Source organism: Carettochelys insculpta, chromosome 1, assembly GCF_033958435.1.
Source record: "Carettochelys insculpta isolate YL-2023 chromosome 1, ASM3395843v1, whole genome shotgun sequence".
NCBI lineage: Eukaryota > Metazoa > Chordata > Testudines > Carettochelyidae > Carettochelys > Carettochelys insculpta.
The window spans coordinates 209,360,087-209,382,877 of NC_134137.1; the positions used below are offsets into that span (position 1 = coordinate 209,360,087).

Sequence of the window (22,791 nt, forward strand, 5' to 3'; positions counted from 1 at the left end):
GCTGGTGCCCTGCTCTGACCTCCCACCCCGCAGGTGAGGGGTCGATGAATGACAACAAGGAGCAGACTCTTCAGCAGGAAGGACTGGAGCAATTGGCTCGAGCTGAGATGTTACTAGGAAGATCTGAAAGGCAGGATTCTCAGAGCCCTGAGCAGGAAGAGACCTGTGAGAGTCAGCACAGCCCAGAAAGGCAGGAGGGAAACCATTCAGGAGAGAAGGAGGGTCCATCCAGTCACGGGGCAGAGGGGTGAAAAGAGACAAAGAAACCACATAACAGAAAATCCCCCTTCAACAATCCCCCTGAACTTGCAGTGACTTTCTCAAAGTCTTCAGTAGAGATCCGCCGTTACTGCACCCCAGAGCATCTACACAGGAGAGAAGCCTTTTAATTACTCTGACTGCAGGAAAATCTTCTGTCAGACCTCAAACTTCATTAGCCATGGAAGAATCAACGCAGGAAAGAAACCTTTTAAATGTGCTGACTGCACAAAAACCTTCAATTGTCAATCAAGTCTTATTAGCCATCAGAGAACCCACAGAGGAGAGAAACCCTTCAGCTGCTTTGTCTGTGGGAAAAGCTTCAGTCGGAGCACACACCTAATGACGCAGCAGAGAATCCACACAGCAGAGAAACCCTTCAGCTGTTCTGACCGCGGGAAAAGCTTCAGACTGGGGTCACAGCTTGTTATGCAGAGGAGAACCCACACAAGAGAGAAGCCCTTTAAACGCCCTGACTGTGGCAAAAGCATCAAACAGAGCAGAGACCTAGTTCCACACAGGAGAACACATACAGGGGAGAAACCCTTCAGCTTCTCTGCCTGGGAAAAGCTTCCTTGGCAGCACATGCCTTGTGAGACATCAGAGAATTCACACAGAAGAAAAACTACAACCGCCCTTACTTTGAGCAAAATCTTCAGACACAGCTCAAAGCTTATTAGAAATGGGAGAATCTGCACAAGCATGAAGTCTTTTAGTTGCTCCGACTGTGGGAAAGGCTTCTGCCAGAACACAGCCCTGACTGAACATGAGAGAACCCAAACAGGAACAAAGACCTTTGAATAGTAACAGAGAGGAAGCCGTGCTAGTCTATACACTACTAAAACAAAAAGCAGTCAAGTAGCACTTTAAAGACAAGAAAAGTAGTTTATTAGGTGAGCTTTTGTGGGACAGACCCTCTTCTTCAGACCATAGCCAGACCAGAACAGGCGTTGACTGCGGTGTCTGTGAAAAAGCGTCAGTAAGAGCTCAAATCTCATTCATCATCAGAGAGCCCATGCAGGAGAGAAATCTGTCAATTGTTCTGACTGTGGGAAAAGCTTCAGACTGAGGCGACACCTTGTTAGACACTGGAGACTCCACACAGGTGATGAACCTACAGCAGGAATGAAAGCCTTGAGGTAGAACCCAAACCTCAGCAACAATCAAAGATTTGCACAGGGGAGCCTCACCTGAGTTTCCTTGAAGCTGTGTGGCCATGCAGCAGCTTATTCAGAGCTGCACAAGTGCTTAGTGCTGTGGTCAGACAGCTGCCTCGACCCAGTCGTCTGAGCCTGCCATGAGTGGGGGACAGACGGCTAGCTTACAGCCCCAGTCCCAGAGCTGCCATGACAGGCAGAGGTGCCTCGCTTCCCTTCCTCTCTCCTCTCCTGCTGGCAGGACCTGAGCTGATGGGAGTCTTCTCTCCCTGCTGGAACCCAATGGTGGCCTGCATCCCAAGCCCCTCATCCATGGCCCACCCCATAGGCCACACCACTAGCTGCAATGTTCATTTCCACCACACGCACAGGCAGTCCTTTCCCTCATCCCTGAGCTGCCCAGACCTGCCTTAGAGCTGGCCCCCACATCCCCGCTCCCCAACTCTTTGACCTGGACCCCAACCCACAAGTGACTTTTCTTCTCTTCACGAAGATGGAGATGACGTGTCGCACACCCTCTCCATAACACAATTCGCTCTGCACCTCTCTTTGCCCCCTGGCCAATAGAAAGACACATCAACAATTCCCGGCGGGTAGTCTACACAGCAATGTTCTTTAAAAACCAGCTATTCCAGAAGAACTATTCTGGAACACAGGTATCAGTGAGGTGGCCGTGTTAGTCTGTATCTTCAAAAACAACAACAAGTCCGGAGGCACCTTATAGACGAACAGGTATAACAGGTTGGAAATGGCCCATTATCAGCACTTAGTGTGGAGTAGGGAACATCAAGAGAGGAGAAAACAAGTCAGTTCAGTCGGGGGGATGTGGCCCATCGTCAGCAGAGAAACTGCTTTTGTAAGGGACCAACCACTCCCAGTCTCTGTTCAATCCTTAGCTGATGGACTCAAATTTGCTGCAACTCCAGAGTGACAAGGCAGGTTCATTTTTCTTTGAAAGTGACCAGCCTGGAGAGAACTCGAGACTGGAAAGGCTGGCGGCGATTGTAGAGGACTATGTGGGCGAGGGAGGACACAATAGCCCTGGCTGTGAATTCACAGAGTCATCGACATCCTCTCTACGTACACTAAAAGCTTCACAGATGATACATTTCATTGACTAGGGACAAGCACCACTTTAGAGGTATGAGGCCCAACATTGCTCATCTACTGCCAGCTAAGGGACAGGTTTGCTAGGTTTATGTGCATTGGCACTTGCAAACGTTGAGGGTTCAGCTCCATTTAAAGAATCCCCACAGAAGAGAAACACAGAGGTCGTTGGAAACACAGAGGTCAGGAACTGTCTTTCAGAGGGAGTGCTTGGATTTGAACCAAGGGCCTCTTGATCGGCAGTCAAATGCTCTACCACTGAGCTACACCCCCTTGCCCAAGCCCCCCTTTCAGTCACTGATCTTGTGGCTGCTGCAGAACAAACACTGTTTTCCCAGCTCCTCTTCCTTTCTGAACCCAGAGTGGTTTCACAAACGCACAGACGGGGTTTGATGAAACTTTATTTCTCCCTGTGCATGTTACTGCTTGTCCCCCGCTGACCTGGCTTCTCCCACTCAGACTTACAGCCCCTCAGGGAGGCAGATTACCGCCATACGTGGGACAGTTCTCTCCCAGCCCCTTGGAGCAACATCAGTGGTTACAAAGGATGAGGAAACAACCGACTGCAGGACACCCAACCAATCACTCAGATAGAGTTGGGTTTGCAGTCAGTCTCAGTAACTTCTCTACCTAGCACATGCGGTGACGCGGCAGCCTTGGTTCCCTGAGGTGCTGGACAACAGAGCTTCTACAGTACTAACATGTCAGCCCTAGTGACAATATGAGCGCATGCTTTTCAGGAAGAAGGTGCTGGGATACATTGAACATGCCCGTACCAGGAACATTGAATCCATTTAGAGTTTGGGGTTCAATACTTTCACAATGTCACACACCTTTTAAACTGGTCTGGCAGCACAATTTCCAACAATCCCTTTCCCAATCATATGGTCAGAGGCATGTTGCTGCTAGGAAAGGCGGATTGACCTCTACATAGTGAAAAACCTCTCACTCTTTCCCAGTCATAGAGAGCCTGGCTCAGTGGTGGAACACTTGCCTGCAGATGAAGCTATCCCAGGTGCCCCTGTTTGGGTGGTTTTCTCAATGGAAATCCATTTTCATCTCTGGCTCCAGTATGTTGGGGGGTTGCACTGGATGCTTGGCGTGGATTTCAAGACTTCACCCTTTCCTTTGGAAATGTACGAAAAGCGAGCAAAGCCGTCCCTCAGCTGCCTCAGTTCCCAGCCTCCGAGGCTCAGGTTTCTGTTCCCATCCATCACACAAAGGTGCAGTACGATGCACGTGCACAGGGCTCTGCTTGCCATGGGCTGCACTGGGCAGGAGAACCAGACCCACAGCCAGGGGGCTCAGGAGTCTGACACAGAAAGGCCCCTGGTGTAGGCTGACACACCAAGGCCATGTCACATTCAGCCAGCAGCAGCGGGGACTGACTCAGGCCCAGGAACAAGCCTGAGGCTCTGAGCAGTAAATAGTCACCAGGCAGGGGGCAGAGCTGGGCAGAGGGCCAGGCAGAGCCCTCCCACAGAGGGAGCTGCAGAAGGGACCAATGCAGCAGAGAAAAGCACACAGAGGCATACCTGCTGAGTCTCACACATTGCCTCAGAGCTACCGAAGCAAGAGGCGTGTGAGCCAGGCTGATGCCAGCCCCACAGCCATGGCTCAGCAATTCACCCTGAGACTGAAGGGGCGAGATGTCCCGTGAGCGACTCCTTCCCCGAAAGGCACAGCCCATGCACAGCGCAGTTTAGTAAGCATGAAAGGAAGCACAAAAAATCTACCCCACGAGCCCCAGTTTCAACTCTTATTGCCAGAGACAACTACATCTCCGTTGCGGCTGCTCTCAGAAAATGGAGCATCCACCAAAATGCTCGCAAGTGGCAGACTTGTGCACTTGACACAAGAAGTCCTGTTGAATGTATCTCACGTGCCCAAGTAGCTCAGCAAATCTGTGTGAGCAGGCAGGTGACAGGCATAGAAACGCAGAGGATGCCAAGAAGAGCAACAGCAGGTTACTGCTAGTCACCAGCACCCCTGGACAGAAGCATTGGGAATTCTTTTGGTGATGCCAACAGTGATACCCAGAAACCCCACCCCCCAGGCCGACCCCTGCACAGCCCCCTGGGCACCGTAGAGCCTATTTGTCCATTGCAGCCAGGACAACAAGCAAAGGTGAGCTAAAAGGTAGCGCAGGACTTGAACCCATCAGGGGAGCCTCAGGAGACTCACAATAACCCGTTCTCCTCACCAGCCTCGGTGGAAAGGAGCCATGGGCGGTTGCAGAGAGTCTGTGATCTCTGGAATGAGCTGCGAGGGTCAGGACATTTGCTTATTCCGAGGGTCATGAGCTCCAGGGGCAGAACGTTGACTAGTGCTAGTGGCCGAGTGCCCAGGACTGGGGCTGGGAAGTGGCCATGTCAGTGTGTCACTCAGGTCAACGCTGGAAGGGAGTTGAGCTGGTGAAAACAGCCCAGGGGCAGGAAAGTGTTTCCCTGGACTGTCCGGCATTTCAGTGGGTCTGGCTGCTTTGGGGCCGGGACACTGACCTGTCCTGCTGCAGTTGTTACCGCAAAGGGGCTTGGGGGTTCCAGTCTCAGACACAGCACACAAAGCCGCCCTCAGCAGCACTGCAAGAGCCACCCCACAGTGTGGCAGCCGCCATGTGCGGTTTGACCTGGAAGCCCAGAGCTGCTCCTTTCCCACAAGGCGAGGAGTGTGCCAGGGGGCCTGGAGCACTGGCCTGTCACCAGCATGTGAACCTTCAGAACATCCATTGTGGGTCAGAACAAAGGTCCCTCCAGCCCCATGTCCTGTCAGGGCCAACACCAGGGGCTGCAGAAGGTAGCAGCCCGGCATCCCTGGGAGCTGAACCCAGCAGCTCCTGTGTACGTCTTTCAGCTGTGGAGCAGGAGATGTGTCCCAAAGAGGCTTTTCCCCAGCTGCTGAGAAGCACAGAAGAACTCAGGACTTGCCCAGGGTGGCACAGTTGAATGGAGACCTGCCCCAGGCCCTGTGGCTGGATCCATTTCTGTCAGGGGCAGAGAAACATTCCTTCCCCCTTGGCACGTATCTGCACTTCTCCCAGATGTGCACTGCCCAGCCAAGGAGCTGGGAGAGACCAGAGCTCTGCATCAAGCCTTGAGGATCCAGCCCTTCCCTCAGAGGCAGCTGCACCTGTGCCTGACCTCAGCTGAGTCAGGGCTGCCCCTTCCTTGCCAGGGAACTACAGCCCCGGCTGTGTTTGGGGCCCTGCTTAATCCCCCGCAGCAGCACTGCAGCGGGCAGAGGAGCTGACACTGGAGTCAGGCTTGGCACTTTCAGGGCAAATGAAATCATCCCACCCCCACCTCTGGCAGCCAGAGCTCAGCTGAGCCTCCCAGAGGTGCCCTGTGCTTGGAGGCTGCCCAACACAGGAGCTGGGAGGCAGCAGACTCAGGTGTGGCGGAAGTTGCAACCCACAATAGGGCTGGAAATCAACAAAGAAAGCTGCGATGAGGATGGGATTCGAACCCATGCATGCAGAGCACAATGGATTAGCAGTCCATCGCCTTCACCACTCGGCCACCTCATCCCCTTCGGCTGGGAGCTTTTCATACTTCCCAAAGTCAACCGTGCCAGGAACCTTTCTGCAACTCCCTGGTTGGCCAGGGACACAGGATGGCAGGCTTGGCCCAACAGTGCGACATTCACTCCTGTCCCCTGCAGTGTGGCTTCCTGGGGTGAGCAGGGCCCCAAACGCAGCCGGGGTGCAGTGCCCCAGCCAGGCATGGGGACGAGGTGGTGGCAGCCCTGGCTCAGCTGCAGCCACTGACATGGGCAGCTGCCTCTGAGGGAAGGGCCTGTCCCAAACACTGGCTCAGGGGCTCTGGTCTCTCCCAGCTGCTGGGCTGGGCTGGGCTGTGCACAGCTGGGAAAGGGGCAGACACTTGCCTGTGGGGTTGAATGTCACACTCCCCTCTCTCTCACACTGAGAGCTATAGATCAGTCTGCAGCACCAGCCACAGGGCCTGAGGCAGGTGTCCATGTGGCTGTCCCGCCCTGGAGCCCCTGGGGTCCTGGAGCCACACACAATCCCCCGGCTCTCCTCCATCTTGCCCCTTTTAGGTGCCTCTGAGCACAAAGCACAAGGGAACAGCACAGTCTTAGAACGTTTGAAAGCACAGATGCGCTTATCTCAAGCCCAGTCTTTTGATGCTTCAAAACACAGATGTGCAGTGTCCGCATGGCCCTGGACTGAAGACTACAGACAGGGGGGCTAACAGGCTACGTGTTGACCACAGGGCCCCAAATTGCCCTTGGCTGCTACTGATAAGTGAGATGCCCACGCTTCATCCCAGAAGAGGAATCTGCCGCCCATACCAAAAGAATGTCCTGTTTTAAGGACTTGGTAATCTCTATCTTACAAGTGTAAAGTAAATCGCAACTGCTTTGCAAGAACTGGTGTCACAAAGACAAACCAGCACAAGTGGTACCTTTAGATCAGGAAGAATGGGCGTGACCCAAGGGGTATAAAGAAGGGTCCGGCTGACCACTCTAACTGAGCTCCAATTTCCTGTACCTGCCGGTTGGGTAAGGTTATTGCTTCCCGAGGACCCGGGGGACTCCCTCCTCGTCCAGTTCTTCCCAAGGGATTCAGTGAACTACGTTGGCTACGCCAGGAGTCGAAGGACGCAGGGGTGAGAATTATACCTGCAATGTACTTTTGTGCACATTTAATGCTAAGAGCTCTTTAAGCTGAGGCGTCTGCTCCTCAAATGGGTAATTTGTCGCTTGTCATCTAATTGGCATGTCATATGTATCATCCTATTAGTAGTTAAGAAGATAGAGCAATAACCTTGAAACCATTGAGATTCTTGTTTCTACTTCTAATAAATAGCAACCATTTAAGCTTTCAGCCTGACTCCTTCCAGCTACTGTAACTCGGCTGAACAAAAAGAACCTTAGCCGTTTGGCTCTATCAGCCTGGTCAGTGGTCAGGTGAAATAAAAGCTGAGCGCTGAGTTGTGCTGCCTCCACGGAGCAGACTCTTGGGGCACCCGTCAGCCATCGTGGCTTCCCACTGCACTGCGAAGGGACAGTCTGTCCTAGCAGTTAAAGACTTGGGCGGAATAAGCTCTCTGCACCAACATTTGGGGCACCTGTCAGCCACACTGGCTGCCCTCTGTGAAGGGACTGCCTTTCCTAGCACTTAAAGACTCGGATGTGATAAGGCTCACAGACCACTCATTAGCCGGCCATCGGCGAACAGGTCCCTGCTCAGCAGTGCCCAGAGAAAGGCTGTTGAAAGTGCCGTTTTCTCCTGCTGCCCTGGGAGCTGGGCACTTCCCCACTGGCACAAGAGCCCAGGCAGAATATGGCCCCTGGCTGCACTCAATGCTGTGTGGGGAGCTCCTGAGAAAGTGCCAGTGGGGAGCACATGAGGCTGTGCACAGGGAGTGAGGGGACAAAGCCCAAGGGTGGCAGAAAGTGCTGGGGGCACAGGCACACACACAGGGCTGGCAGCCGAAAGCTTTCCCACACTCGCTCCTACCGCTCCCAGGGACTGGACCAGAGCGGCAGGTGCGGCTTTTGGGGCTGCAGTAGCCTGAACATCCAGCAATCCGCCCTCCCCTGGCAGTGGGGTCTGTGCACACCCGTGGGTGGGAACAACTAGTCTGAAGTGTGGGGTGTCCCTCCCAACTCCCTCACTGCCTGGAGCCCAGGGGTTGGTGATTGTCCCCTGGACTCGTCTCTGCCTGTCAGAGCCACACACTGTCAGGCCAGGCAGCCCCTGCTGGTGCCCTGCTCTGACCTCCCACCCCGCAGGTGAGGGGTCGATGAATGACAACAAGGAGCAGACTCTTCAGCAGGAAGGACTGGAGCAATTGGCTCGAGCTGAGATGTTACTAGGAAGATCTGAAAGGCAGGATTCTCAGAGCCCTGAGCAGGAAGAGACCTGTGAGAGTCAGCACAGCCCAGAAAGGCAGGAGGGAAACCATTCAGGAGAGAAGGAGGGTCCATCCAGTCACGGGGCAGAGGGGTGAAAAGAGACAAAGAAACCACATAACAGAAAATCCCCCTTCAACAATCCCCCTGAACTTGCAGTGACTTTCTCAAAGTCTTCAGTAGAGATCCGCCGTTACTGCACCCCAGAGCATCTACACAGGAGAGAAGCCTTTTAATTACTCTGACTGCAGGAAAATCTTCTGTCAGACCTCAAACTTCATTAGCCATGGAAGAATCAACGCAGGAAAGAAACCTTTTAAATGTGCTGACTGCACAAAAACCTTCAATTGTCAATCAAGTCTTATTAGCCATCAGAGAACCCACAGAGGAGAGAAACCCTTCAGCTGCTTTGTCTGTGGGAAAAGCTTCAGTCGGAGCACACACCTAATGACGCAGCAGAGAATCCACACAGCAGAGAAACCCTTCAGCTGTTCTGACCGCGGGAAAAGCTTCAGACTGGGGTCACAGCTTGTTATGCAGAGGAGAACCCACACAAGAGAGAAGCCCTTTAAACGCCCTGACTGTGGCAAAAGCATCAAACAGAGCAGAGACCTAGTTCCACACAGGAGAACACATACAGGGGAGAAACCCTTCAGCTTCTCTGCCTGGGAAAAGCTTCCTTGGCAGCACATGCCTTGTGAGACATCAGAGAATTCACACAGAAGAAAAACTACAACCGCCCTTACTTTGAGCAAAATCTTCAGACACAGCTCAAAGCTTATTAGAAATGGGAGAATCTGCACAAGCATGAAGTCTTTTAGTTGCTCCGACTGTGGGAAAGGCTTCTGCCAGAACACAGCCCTGACTGAACATGAGAGAACCCAAACAGGAACAAAGACCTTTGAATAGTAACAGAGAGGAAGCCGTGCTAGTCTATACACTACTAAAACAAAAAGCAGTCAAGTAGCACTTTAAAGACAAGAAAAGTAGTTTATTAGGTGAGCTTTTGTGGGACAGACCCTCTTCTTCAGACCATAGCCAGACCAGAACAGGCGTTGACTGCGGTGTCTGTGAAAAAGCGTCAGTAAGAGCTCAAATCTCATTCATCATCAGAGAGCCCATGCAGGAGAGAAATCTGTCAATTGTTCTGACTGTGGGAAAAGCTTCAGACTGAGGCGACACCTTGTTAGACACTGGAGACTCCACACAGGTGATGAACCTACAGCAGGAATGAAAGCCTTGAGGTAGAACCCAAACCTCAGCAACAATCAAAGATTTGCACAGGGGAGCCTCACCTGAGTTTCCTTGAAGCTGTGTGGCCATGCAGCAGCTTATTCAGAGCTGCACAAGTGCTTAGTGCTGTGGTCAGACAGCTGCCTCGACCCAGTCGTCTGAGCCTGCCATGAGTGGGGGACAGACGGCTAGCTTACAGCCCCAGTCCCAGAGCTGCCATGACAGGCAGAGGTGCCTCGCTTCCCTTCCTCTCTCCTCTCCTGCTGGCAGGACCTGAGCTGATGGGAGTCTTCTCTCCCTGCTGGAACCCAATGGTGGCCTGCATCCCAAGCCCCTCATCCATGGCCCACCCCATAGGCCACACCACTAGCTGCAATGTTCATTTCCACCACACGCACAGGCAGTCCTTTCCCTCATCCCTGAGCTGCCCAGACCTGCCTTAGAGCTGGCCCCCACATCCCCGCTCCCCAACTCTTTGACCTGGACCCCAACCCACAAGTGACTTTTCTTCTCTTCACGAAGATGGAGATGACGTGTCGCACACCCTCTCCATAACACAATTCGCTCTGCACCTCTCTTTGCCCCCTGGCCAATAGAAAGACACATCAACAATTCCCGGCGGGTAGTCTACACAGCAATGTTCTTTAAAAACCAGCTATTCCAGAAGAACTATTCTGGAACACAGGTATCAGTGAGGTGGCCGTGTTAGTCTGTATCTTCAAAAACAACAACAAGTCCGGAGGCACCTTATAGACGAACAGGTATAACAGGTTGGAAATGGCCCATTATCAGCACTTAGTGTGGAGTAGGGAACATCAAGAGAGGAGAAAACAAGTCAGTTCAGTCGGGGGGATGTGGCCCATCGTCAGCAGAGAAACTGCTTTTGTAAGGGACCAACCACTCCCAGTCTCTGTTCAATCCTTAGCTGATGGACTCAAATTTGCTGCAACTCCAGAGTGACAAGGCAGGTTCATTTTTCTTTGAAAGTGACCAGCCTGGAGAGAACTCGAGACTGGAAAGGCTGGCGGCGATTGTAGAGGACTATGTGGGCGAGGGAGGACACAATAGCCCTGGCTGTGAATTCACAGAGTCATCGACATCCTCTCTACGTACACTAAAAGCTTCACAGATGATACATTTCATTGACTAGGGACAAGCACCACTTTAGAGGTATGAGGCCCAACATTGCTCATCTACTGCCAGCTAAGGGACAGGTTTGCTAGGTTTATGTGCATTGGCACTTGCAAACGTTGAGGGTTCAGCTCCATTTAAAGAATCCCCACAGAAGAGAAACGCAGAGGTCGTTGGAAACACAGAGGTCAGGAACTGTCTTTCAGAGGGAGTGCTTGGATTTGAACCAAGGGCCTCTTGATCTGCAGTCAAATGCTCTACCACTGAGCTACACCCCCTTGCCCAAGCCCCCCTTTCAGTCACTGATCTTGTGGCTGCTGCAGAACAAACACTGTTTTCCCAGCTCCTCTTCCTTTCTGAACCCAGAGTGGTTTCACAAACGCACAGACGGGGTTTGATGAAACTTTATTTCTCCCTGTGCATGTTACTGCTTGTCCCCCGCTGACCTGGCTTCTCCCACTCAGACTTACAGCCCCTCAGGGAGGCAGATTACCGCCATACGTGGGACAGTTCTCTCCCAGCCCCTTGGAGCAACATCAGTGGTTACAAAGGATGAGGAAACAACCGACTGCAGGACACCCAACCAATCACTCAGATAGAGTTGGGTTTGCAGTCAGTCTCAGTAACTTCTCTACCTAGCACATGCGGTGACGCGGCAGCCTTGGTTCCCTGAGGTGCTGGACAACAGAGCTTCTACAGTACTAACATGTCAGCCCTAGTGACAATATGAGCGCATGCTTTTCAGGAAGAAGGTGCTGGGATACATTGAACATGCCCGTACCAGGAACATTGAATCCATTTAGAGTTTGGGGTTCAATACTTTCACAATGTCACACACCTTTTAAACTGGTCTGGCAGCACAATTTCCAACAATCCCTTTCCCAATCATATGGTCAGAGGCATGTTGCTGCTAGGAAAGGCGGATTGACCTCTACATAGTGAAAAACCTCTCACTCTTTCCCAGTCATAGAGAGCCTGGCTCAGTGGTGGAACACTTGCCTGCAGATGAAGCTATCCCAGGTGCCCCTGTTTGGGTGGTTTTCTCAATGGAAATCCATTTTCATCTCTGGCTCCAGTATGTTGGGGGGTTGCACTGGATGCTTGGCGTGGATTTCAAGACTTCACCCTTTCCTTTGGAAATGTACGAAAAGCGAGCAAAGCCGTCCCTCAGCTGCCTCAGTTCCCAGCCTCCGAGGCTCAGGTTTCTGTTCCCATCCATCACACAAAGGTGCAGTACGATGCACGTGCACAGGGCTCTGCTTGCCATGGGCTGCACTGGGCAGGAGAACCAGACCCACAGCCAGGGGGCTCAGGAGTCTGACACAGAAAGGCCCCTGGTGTAGGCTGACACACCAAGGCCATGTCACATTCAGCCAGCAGCAGCGGGGACTGACTCAGGCCCAGGAACAAGCCTGAGGCTCTGAGCAGTAAATAGTCACCAGGCAGGGGGCAGAGCTGGGCAGAGGGCCAGGCAGAGCCCTCCCACAGAGGGAGCTGCAGAAGGGACCAATGCAGCAGAGAAAAGCACACAGAGGCATACCTGCTGAGTCTCACACATTGCCTCAGAGCTACCGAAGCAAGAGGCGTGTGAGCCAGGCTGATGCCAGCCCCACAGCCATGGCTCAGCAATTCACCCTGAGACTGAAGGGGCGAGATGTCCCGTGAGCGACTCCTTCCCCGAAAGGCACAGCCCATGCACAGCGCAGTTTAGTAAGCATGAAAGGAAGCACAAAAAATCTACCCCACGAGCCCCAGTTTCAACTCTTATTGCCAGAGACAACTACATCTCCGTTGCGGCTGCTCTCAGAAAATGGAGCATCCACCAAAATGCTCGCAAGTGGCAGACTTGTGCACTTGACACAAGAAGTCCTGTTGAATGTATCTCACGTGCCCAAGTAGCTCAGCAAATCTGTGTGAGCAGGCAGGTGACAGGCATAGAAACGCAGAGGATGCCAAGAAGAGCAACAGCAGGTTACTGCTAGTCACCAGCACCCCTGGACAGAAGCATTGGGAATTCTTTTGGTGATGCCAACAGTGATACCCAGAAACCCCACCCCCCAGGCCGACCCCTGCACAGCCCCCTGGGCACCGTAGAGCCTATTTGTCCATTGCAGCCAGGACAACAAGCAAAGGTGAGCTAAAAGGTAGCGCAGGACTTGAACCCATCAGGGGAGCCTCAGGAGACTCACAATAACCCGTTCTCCTCACCAGCCTCGGTGGAAAGGAGCCATGGGCGGTTGCAGAGAGTCTGTGATCTCTGGAATGAGCTGCGAGGGTCAGGACATTTGCTTATTCCGAGGGTCATGAGCTCCAGGGGCAGAACGTTGACTAGTGCTAGTGGCCGAGTGCCCAGGACTGGGGCTGGGAAGTGGCCATGTCAGTGTGTCACTCAGGTCAACGCTGGAAGGGAGCTGAGCTGGTGAAAACAGCCCAGGGGCAGGAAAGTGTTTCCCTGGACTGTCCGGCATTTCAGTGGGTCTGGCTGCTTTGGGGCCGGGACACTGACCTGTCCTGCTGCAGTTGTTACCGCAAAGGGGCTTGGGGGTTCCAGTCTCAGACACAGCACACAAAGCCGCCCTCAGCAGCACTGCAAGAGCCACCCCACAGTGTGGCAGCCGCCATGTGCGGTTTGACCTGGAAGCCCAGAGCTGCTCCTTTCCCACAAGGCGAGGAGTGTGCCAGGGGGCCTGGAGCACTGGCCTGTCACCAGCATGTGAACCTTCAGAACATCCATTGTGGGTCAGAACAAAGGTCCCTCCAGCCCCATGTCCTGTCAGGGCCAACACCAGGGGCTGCAGAAGGTAGCAGCCCGGCATCCCTGGGAGCTGAACCCAGCAGCTCCTGTGTACGTCTTTCAGCTGTGGAGCAGGAGATGTGTCCCAAAGAGGCTTTTCCCCAGCTGCTGAGAAGCACAGAAGAACTCAGGACTTGCCCAGGGTGGCACAGTTGAATGGAGACCTGCCCCAGGCCCTGTGGCTGGATCCATTTCTGTCAGGGGCAGAGAAACATTCCTTCCCCCTTGGCACGTATCTGCACTTCTCCCAGATGTGCACTGCCCAGCCAAGGAGCTGGGAGAGACCAGAGCTCTGCATCAAGCCTTGAGGATCCAGCCCTTCCCTCAGAGGCAGCTGCACCTGTGCCTGACCTCAGCTGAGTCAGGGCTGCCCCTTCCTTGCCAGGGAACTACAGCCCCGGCTGTGTTTGGGGCCCTGCTTAATCCCCCGCAGCAGCACTGCAGCGGGCAGAGGAGCTGACACTGGAGTCAGGCTTGGCACTTTCAGGGCAAATGAAATCATCCCACCCCCACCTCTGGCAGCCAGAGCTCAGCTGAGCCTCCCAGAGGTGCCCTGTGCTTGGAGGCTGCCCAACACAGGAGCTGGGAGGCAGCAGACTCAGGTGTGGCGGAAGTTGCAACCCACAATAGGGCTGGAAATCAACAAAGAAAGCTGCGATGAGGATGGGATTCAAACCCATGCATGCAGAGCACAATGGATTAGCAGTCCATCGCCTTCACCACTCGGCCACCTCATCCCCTTCGGCTGGGAGCTTTTCATACTTCCCAAAGTCAACCGTGCCAGGAACCTTTCTGCAACTCCCTGGTTGGCCAGGGACACAGGATGGCAGGCTTGGCCCAACAGTGCGACATTCACTCCTGTCCCCTGCAGTGTGGCTTCCTGGGGTGAGCAGGGCCCCAAACGCAGCCGGGGTGCAGTGCCCCAGCCAGGCATGGGGACGAGGTGGTGGCAGCCCTGGCTCAGCTGCAGCCACTGACATGGGCAGCTGCCTCTGAGGGAAGGGCCTGTCCCAAACACTGGCTCAGGGGCTCTGGTCTCTCCCAGCTGCTGGGCTGGGCTGGGCTGTGCACAGCTGGGAAAGGGGCAGACACTTGCCTGTGGGGTTGAATGTCACACTCCCCTCTCTCTCACACTGAGAGCTATAGATCAGTCTGCAGCACCAGCCACAGGGCCTGAGGCAGGTGTCCATGTGGCTGTCCCGCCCTGGAGCCCCTGGGGTCCTGGAGCCACACACAATCCCCCGGCTCTCCTCCATCTTGCCCCTTTTAGGTGCCTCTGAGCACAAAGCACAAGGGAACAGCACAGTCTTAGAACGTTTGAAAGCACAGATGCGCTTATCTCAAGCCCAGTCTTTTGATGCTTCAAAACACAGATGTGCAGTGTCCGCATGGCCCTGGACTGAAGACTACAGACAGGGGGGCTAACAGGCTACGTGTTGACCACAGGGCCCCAAATTGCCCTTGGCTGCTACTGATAAGTGAGATGCCCACGCTTCATCCCAGAAGAGGAATCTGCCGCCCATACCAAAAGAATGTCCTGTTTTAAGGACTTGGTAATCTCTATCTTACAAGTGTAAAGTAAATCGCAACTGCTTTGCAAGAACTGGTGTCACAAAGACAAACCAGCACAAGTGGTACCTTTAGATCAGGAAGAATGGGCGTGACCCAAGGGGTATAAAGAAGGGTCCGGCTGACCACTCTAACTGAGCTCCAATTTCCTGTACCTGCCGGTTGGGTAAGGTTATTGCTTCCCGAGGACCCGGGGGACTCCCTCCTCGTCCAGTTCTTCCCAAGGGATTCAGTGAACTACGTTGGCTACGCCAGGAGTCGAAGGACGCAGGGGTGAGAATTATACCTGCAATGTACTTTTGTGCACATTTAATGCTAAGAGCTCTTTAAGCTGAGGCGTCTGCTCCTCAAATGGGTAATTTGTCGCTTGTCATCTAATTGGCATGTCATATGTATCATCCTATTAGTAGTTAAGAAGATAGAGCAATAACCTTGCAACCATTGAGATTCTTGTTTCTACTTCTAATAAATAGCAACCATTTAAGCTTTCAGCCTGACTCCTTCCAGCTACTGTAACTCGGCTGAACAAAAAGAACCTTAGCCGTTTGGCTCTATCAGCCTGGTCAGTGGTCAGGTGAAATAAAAGCTGAGCGCTGAGTTGTGCTGCCTCCACGGAGCAGACTCTTGGGGCACCCGTCAGCCATCGTGGCTTCCCACTGCACTGCGAAGGGACAGTCTGTCCTAGCAGTTAAAGACTTGGGCGGAATAAGCTCTCTGCACCAACATTTGGGGCACCTGTCAGCCACACTGGCTGCCCTCTGTGAAGGGACTGCCTTTCCTAGCACTTAAAGACTCGGATGTGATAAGGCTCACAGACCACTCATTAGCCGGCCATCGGCGAACAGGTCCCTGCTCAGCAGTGCCCAGAGAAAGGCTGTTGAAAGTGCCGTTTTCTCCTGCTGCCCTGGGAGCTGGGCACTTCCCCACTGGCACAAGAGCCCAGGCAGAATATGGCCCCTGGCTGCACTCAATGCTGTGTGGGGAGCTCCTGAGAAAGTGCCAGTGGGGAGCACATGAGGCTGTGCACAGGGAGTGAGGGGACAAAGCCCAAGGGTGGCAGAAAGTGCTGGGGGCACAGGCACACACACAGGGCTGGCAGCCGAAAGCTTTCCCACACTCGCTCCTACCGCTCCCAGGGACTGGACCAGAGCGGCAGGTGCGGCTTTTGGGGCTGCAGTAGCCTGAACATCCAGCAATCCGCCCTCCCCTGGCAGTGGGGTCTGTGCACACCCGTGGGTGGGAACAACTAGTCTGAAGTGTGGGGTGTCCCTCCCAACTCCCTCACTGCCTGGAGCCCAGGGGTTGGTGATTGTCCCCTGGACTCGTCTCTGCCTGTCAGAGCCACACACTGTCAGGCCAGGCAGCCCCTGCTGGTGCCCTGCTCTGACCTCCCACCCCGCAGGTGAGGGGTCGATGAATGACAACAAGGAGCAGACTCTTCAGCAGGAAGGACTGGAGCAATTGGCTCGAGCTGAGATGTTACTAGGAAGATCTGAAAGGCAGGATTCTCAGAGCCCTGAGCAGGAAGAGACCTGTGAGAGTCAGCACAGCCCAGAAAGGCAGGAGGGAAACCATTCAGGAGAGAAGGAGGGTCCATCCAGTCACGGGGCAGAGGGGTGAAAAGAGACAAAGAAACCACATAACAGAAAATCCCCCTTCAACAATCCCCCTGAACTTGCAGTGACTTTCTCAAAGTCTTCAGTAGAGATCCGCCGTTACTGCACCCCAGAGCATCTACACAGGAGAGAAGCCTTTTAATTACTCTGACTGCAGGAAAATCTTCTGTCAGACCTCAAACTTCATTAGCCATGGAAGAATCAACGCAGGAAAGAAACCTTTTAAATGTGCTGACTGCACAAAAACCTTCAATTGTCAATCAAGTCTTATTAGCCATCAGAGAACCCACAGAGGAGAGAAACCCTTCAGCTGCTTTGTCTGTGGGAAAAGCTTCAGTCGGAGCACACACCTAATGACGCAGCAGAGAATCCACACAGCAGAGAAACCCTTCAGCTGTTCTGACCGCGGGAAAAGCTTCAGACTGGGGTCACAGCTTGTTATGCAGAGGAGAACCCACACAAGAGAGAAGCCCTTTAAACGCCCTGACTGTGGCAAAAGCATCAAACAGAGCAGAGACCTAGTTCCACACAGGAGAACACATACAGGGGAGAAACCCTTCAGCTTCTCTGCCTGGGAAAAGCTTCCTTGGCAGCACATGCCTTGTGAGACATCAGAGAATTCACACAGAAGAAAAACTACAACCGCCCTTACTTTGAGCAAAATCTTCAGACACAGCTCAAAGCTTATTAGAAATGGGAGAATCTGCACAAGCATGAAGTCTTTTAGTTGCTCCGACTGTGGGAAAGGCTTCTGCCAGAACACAGCCCTGACTGAACATGAGAGAACCCAAACAGGAACAAAGACCTTTGAATAGTAACAGAGAGGAAGCCGTGCTAGTCTATACACTACTAAAACAAAAAGCAGTCAAGTAGCACTTTAAAGACAAGAAAAGTAGTTTATTAGGTGAGCTTTTGTGGGACAGACCCTCTTCTTCAGACCATAGCCAGACCAGAACAGGCGTTGACTGCGGTGTCTGTGAAAAAGCGTCAGTAAGAGCTCAAATCTCATTCATCATCAGAGAGCCCATGCAGGAGAGAAATCTGTCAATTGTTCTGACTGTGGGAAAAGCTTCAGACTGAGGCGACACCTTGTTAGACACTGGAGACTCCACACAGGTGATGAACCTACAGCAGGAATGAAAGCCTTGAGGTAGAACCCAAACCTCAGCAACAATCAAAGATTTGCACAGGGGAGCCTCACCTGAGTTTCCTTGAAGCTGTGTGGCCATGCAGCAGCTTATTCAGAGCTGCACAAGTGCTTAGTGCTGTGGTCAGACAGCTGCCTCGACCCAGTCGTCTGAGCCTGCCATGAGTGGGGGACAGACGGCTAGCTTACAGCCCCAGTCCCAGAGCTGCCATGACAGGCAGAGGTGCCTCGCTTCCCTTCCTCTCTCCTCTCCTGCTGGCAGGACCTGAGCTGATGGGAGTCTTCTCTCCCTGCTGGAACCCAATGGTGGCCTGCATCCCAAGCCCCTCATCCATGGCCCACCCCATAGGCCACACCACTAGCTGCAATGTTCATTTCCACCACACGCACAGGCAGTCCTTTCCCTCATCCCTGAGCTGCCCAGACCTGCCTTAGAGCTGGCCCCCACATCCCCGCTCCCCAACTCTTTGACCTGGACCCCAACCCACAAGTGACTTTTCTTCTCTTCACGAAGATGGAGATGACGTGTCGCACACCCTCTCCATAACACAATTCGCTCTGCACCTCTCTTTGCCCCCTGGCCAATAGAAAGACACATCAACAATTCCCGGCGGGTAGTCTACACAGCAATGTTCTTTAAAAACCAGCTATTCCAGAAGAACTATTCTGGAACACAGGTATCAGTGAGGTGGCCGTGTTAGTCTGTATCTTCAAAAACAACAACAAGTCCGGAGGCACCTTATAGACGAACAGGTATAACAGGTTGGAAATGGCCCATTATCAGCACTTAGTGTGGAGTAGGGAACATCAAGAGAGGAGAAAACAAGTCAGTTCAGTCGGGGGGATGTGGCCCATCGTCAGCAGAGAAACTGCTTTTGTAAGGGACCAACCACTCCCAGTCTCTGTTCAATCCTTAGCTGATGGACTCAAATTTGCTGCAACTCCAGAGTGACAAGGCAGGTTCATTTTTCTTTGAAAGTGACCAGCCTGGAGAGAACTCGAGACTGGAAAGGCTGGCGGCGATTGTAGAGGACTATGTGGGCGAGGGAGGACACAATAGCCCTGGCTGTGAATTCACAGAGTCATCGACATCCTCTCTACGTACACTAAAAGCTTCACAGATGATACATTTCATTGACTAGGGACAAGCACCACTTTAGAGGTATGAGGCCCAACATTGCTCATCTACTGCCAGCTAAGGGACAGGTTTGCTAGGTTTATGTGCATTGGCACTTGCAAACGTTGAGGGTTCAGCTCCATTTAAAGAATCCCCACAGAAGAGAAACGCAGAGGTCGTTGGAAACACAGAGGTCAGGAACTGTCTTTCAGAGGGAGTGCTTGGATTTGAACCAAGGGCCTCTTGATCTGCAGTCAAATGCTCTACCACTGAGCTACACCCCCTTGCCCAAGCCCCCCTTTCAGTCACTGATCTTGTGGCTGCTGCAGAACAAACACTGTTTTCCCAGCTCCTCTTCCTTTCTGAACCCAGAGTGGTTTCACAAACGCACAGACGGGGTTTGATGAAACTTTATTTCTCCCTGTGCATGTTACTGCTTGTCCCCCGCTGACCTGGCTTCTCCCACTCAGACTTACAGCCCCTCAGGGAGGCAGATTACCGCCATACGTGGGACAGTTCTCTCCCAGCCCCTTGGAGCAACATCAGTGGTTACAAAGGATGAGGAAACAACCGACTGCAGGACACCCAACCAATCACTCAGATAGAGTTGGGTTTGCAGTCAGTCTCAGTAACTTCTCTACCTAGCACATGCGGTGACGCGGCAGCCTTGGTTCCCTGAGGTGCTGGACAACAGAGCTTCTACAGTACTAACATGTCAGCCCTAGTGACAATATGAGCGCATGCTTTTCAGGAAGAAGGTGCTGGGATACATTGAACATGCCCGTACCAGGAACATTGAATCCATTTAGAGTTTGGGGTTCAATACTTTCACAATGTCACACACCTTTTAAACTGGTCTGGCAGCACAATTTCCAACAATCCCTTTCCCAATCATATGGTCAGAGGCATGTTGCTGCTAGGAAAGGCGGATTGACCTCTACATAGTGAAAAACCTCTCACTCTTTCCCAGTCATAGAGAGCCTGGCTCAGTGGTGGAACACTTGCCTGCAGATGAAGCTATCCCAGGTGCCCCTGTTTGGGTGGTTTTCTCAATGGAAATCCATTTTCATCTCTGGCTCCAGTATGTTGGGGGGTTGCACTGGATGCTTGGCGTGGATTTCAAGACTTCACCCTTTCCTTTGGAAATGTACGAAAAGCGAGCAAAGCCGTCCCTCAGCTGCCTCAGTTCCCAGCCTCCGAGGCTCAGGTTTCTGTTCCCATCCATCACACAAAGGTGCAGTACGATGCACGTGCACAGGGCTCTGCTTGCCATGGGCTGCACTGGGCAGGAGAACCAGACCCACAGCCAGGGGGCTCAGGAGTCTGACACAGAAAGGCCCCTGGTGTAGGCTGACACACCAAGGCCATGTCACATTCAGCCAGCAGCAGCGGGGACTGACTCAGGCCCAGGAACAAGCCTGAGGCTCTGAGCAGTAAATAGTCACCAGGCAGGGGGCAGAGCTGGGCAGAGGGCCAGGCAGAGCCCTCCCACAGAGGGAGCTGCAGAAGGGACCAATGCAGCAGAGAAAAGCACACAGAGGCATACCTGCTGAGTCTCACACATTGCCTCAGAGCTACCGAAGCAAGAGGCGTGTGAGCCAGGCTGATGCCAGCCCCACAGCCATGGCTCAGCAATTCACCCTGAGACTGAAGGGGCGAGATGTCCCGTGAGCGACTCCTTCCCCGAAAGGCACAGCCCATGCACAGCGCAGTTTAGTAAGCATGAAAGGAAGCACAAAAAATCTACCCCACGAGCCCCAGTTTCAACTCTTATTGCCAGAGACAACTACATCTCCGTTGCGGCTGCTCTCAGAAAATGGAGCATCCACCAAAATGCTCGCAAGTGGCAGACTTGTGCACTTGACACAAGAAGTCCTGTTGAATGTATCTCACGTGCCCAAGTAGCTCAGCAAATCTGTGTGAGCAGGCAGGTGACAGGCATAGAAACGCAGAGGATGCCAAGAAGAGCAACAGCAGGTTACTGCTAGTCACCAGCACCCCTGGACAGAAGCATTGGGAATTCTTTTGGTGATGCCAACAGTGATACCCAGAAACCCCACCCCCCAGGCCGACCCCTGCACAGCCCCCTGGGCACCGTAGAGCCTATTTGTCCATTGCAGCCAGGACAACAAGCAAAGGTGAGCTAAAAGGTAGCGCAGGACTTGAACCCATCAGGGGAGCCTCAGGAGACTCACAATAACCCGTTCTTCTCACCAGCCTCGGTGGAAAGGAGCCATGGGCGGTTGCAGAGAGTCTGTGATCTCTGGAATGAGCTGCGAGGGTCAGGACATTTGCTTATTCCGAGGGTCATGAGCTCCAGGGGCAGAACGTTGACTAGTGCTAGTGGCCGAGTGCCCAGGACTGGGGCTGGGAAGTGGCCATGTCAGTGTGTCACTCAGGTCAACGCTGGAAGGGAGTTGAGCTGGTGAAAACAGCCCAGGGGCAGGAAAGTGTTTCCCTGGACTGTCCGGCATTTCAGTGGGTCTGGCTGCTTTGGGGCCGGGACACTGACCTGTCCTGCTGCAGTTGTTACCGCAAAGGGGCTTGGGGGTTCCAGTCTCAGACACAGCACACAAAGCCGCCCTCAGCAGCACTGCAAGAGCCACCCCACAGTGTGGCAGCCGCCATGTGCGGTTTGACCTGGAAGCCCAGAGCTGCTCCTTTCCCACAAGGCGAGGAGTGTGCCAGGGGGCCTGGAGCACTGGCCTGTCACCAGCATGTGAACCTTCAGAACATCCATTGTGGGTCAGAACAAAGGTCCCTCCAGCCCCATGTCCTGTCAGGGCCAACACCAGGGGCTGCAGAAGGTAGCAGCCCGGCATCCCTGGGAGCTGAACCCAGCAGCTCCTGTGTACGTCTTTCAGCTGTGGAGCAGGAGATGTGTCCCAAAGAGGCTTTTCCCCAGCTGCTGAGAAGCACAGAAGAACTCAGGACTTGCCCAGGGTGGCACAGTTGAATGGAGACCTGCCCCAGGCCCTGTGGCTGGATCCATTTCTGTCAGGGGCAGAGAAACATTCCTTCCCCCTTGGCACGTATCTGCACTTCTCCCAGATGTGCACTGCCCAGCCAAGGAGCTGGGAGAGACCAGAGCTCTGCATCAAGCCTTGAGGATCCAGCCCTTCCCTCAGAGGCAGCTGCACCTGTGCCTGACCTCAGCTGAGTCAGGGCTGCCCCTTCCTTGCCAGGGAACTACAGCCCCGGCTGTGTTTGGGGCCCTGCTTAATCCCCCGCAGCAGCACTGCAGCGGGCAGAGGAGCTGACACTGGAGTCAGGCTTGGCACTTTCAGGGCAAATGAAATCATCCCACCCCCACCTCTGGCAGCCAGAGCTCAGCTGAGCCTCCCAGAGGTGCCCTGTGCTTGGAGGCTGCCCAACACAGGAGCTGGGAGGCAGCAGACTCAGGTGTGGCGGAAGTTGCAACCCACAATAGGGCTGGAAATCAACAAAGAAAGCTGCGATGAGGATGGGATTCGAACCCATGCATGCAGAGCACAATGGATTAGCAGTCCATCGCCTTCACCACTCGGCCACCTCATCCCCTTCGGCTGGGAGCTTTTCATACTTCCCAAAGTCAACCGTGCCAGGAACCTTTCTGCAACTCCCTGGTTGGCCAGGGACACAGGATGGCAGGCTTGGCCCAACAGTGCGACATTCACTCCTGTCCCCTGCAGTGTGGCTTCCTGGGGTGAGCAGGGCCCCAAACGCAGCCGGGGTGCAGTGCCCCAGCCAGGCATGGGGACGAGGTGGTGGCAGCCCTGGCTCAGCTGCAGCCACTGACATGG

The 22,791-nt window shown here is 53.6% G+C and overlaps 6 non-coding genes across 6 annotated transcripts; all 6 read right to left on the reverse strand.

Moving 5' to 3' along the window:
• Positions 1–2,723: 2,723 nt before the first annotated feature.
• TRNAG-GCC (transfer RNA glycine (anticodon GCC)) lies at positions 2,724–2,795 on the reverse strand. The gene has a single exon. It is a non-coding gene; the product is annotated as a tRNA-Gly (tRNA).
• Positions 2,796–5,966: 3,171 nt separating this feature from the next.
• Positions 5,967–6,048, reverse strand: TRNAS-GCU (transfer RNA serine (anticodon GCU)). Its single transcript has one exon. It is a non-coding gene; the product is annotated as a tRNA-Ser (tRNA).
• A 4,924-nt stretch (positions 6,049–10,972) lies between these two features.
• Positions 10,973–11,044, reverse strand: TRNAC-GCA (transfer RNA cysteine (anticodon GCA)). The gene has a single exon. It is a non-coding gene; the product is annotated as a tRNA-Cys (tRNA).
• A 3,171-nt stretch (positions 11,045–14,215) lies between these two features.
• TRNAS-GCU (transfer RNA serine (anticodon GCU)) lies at positions 14,216–14,297 on the reverse strand. The gene has a single exon. It is a non-coding gene; the product is annotated as a tRNA-Ser (tRNA).
• Positions 14,298–19,221: 4,924 nt separating this feature from the next.
• On the reverse strand, positions 19,222–19,293 carry TRNAC-GCA (transfer RNA cysteine (anticodon GCA)). The gene has a single exon. It is a non-coding gene; the product is annotated as a tRNA-Cys (tRNA).
• Positions 19,294–22,464: 3,171 nt separating this feature from the next.
• Positions 22,465–22,546, reverse strand: TRNAS-GCU (transfer RNA serine (anticodon GCU)). The gene has a single exon. It is a non-coding gene; the product is annotated as a tRNA-Ser (tRNA).
• Positions 22,547–22,791: the final 245 nt, after the last annotated feature.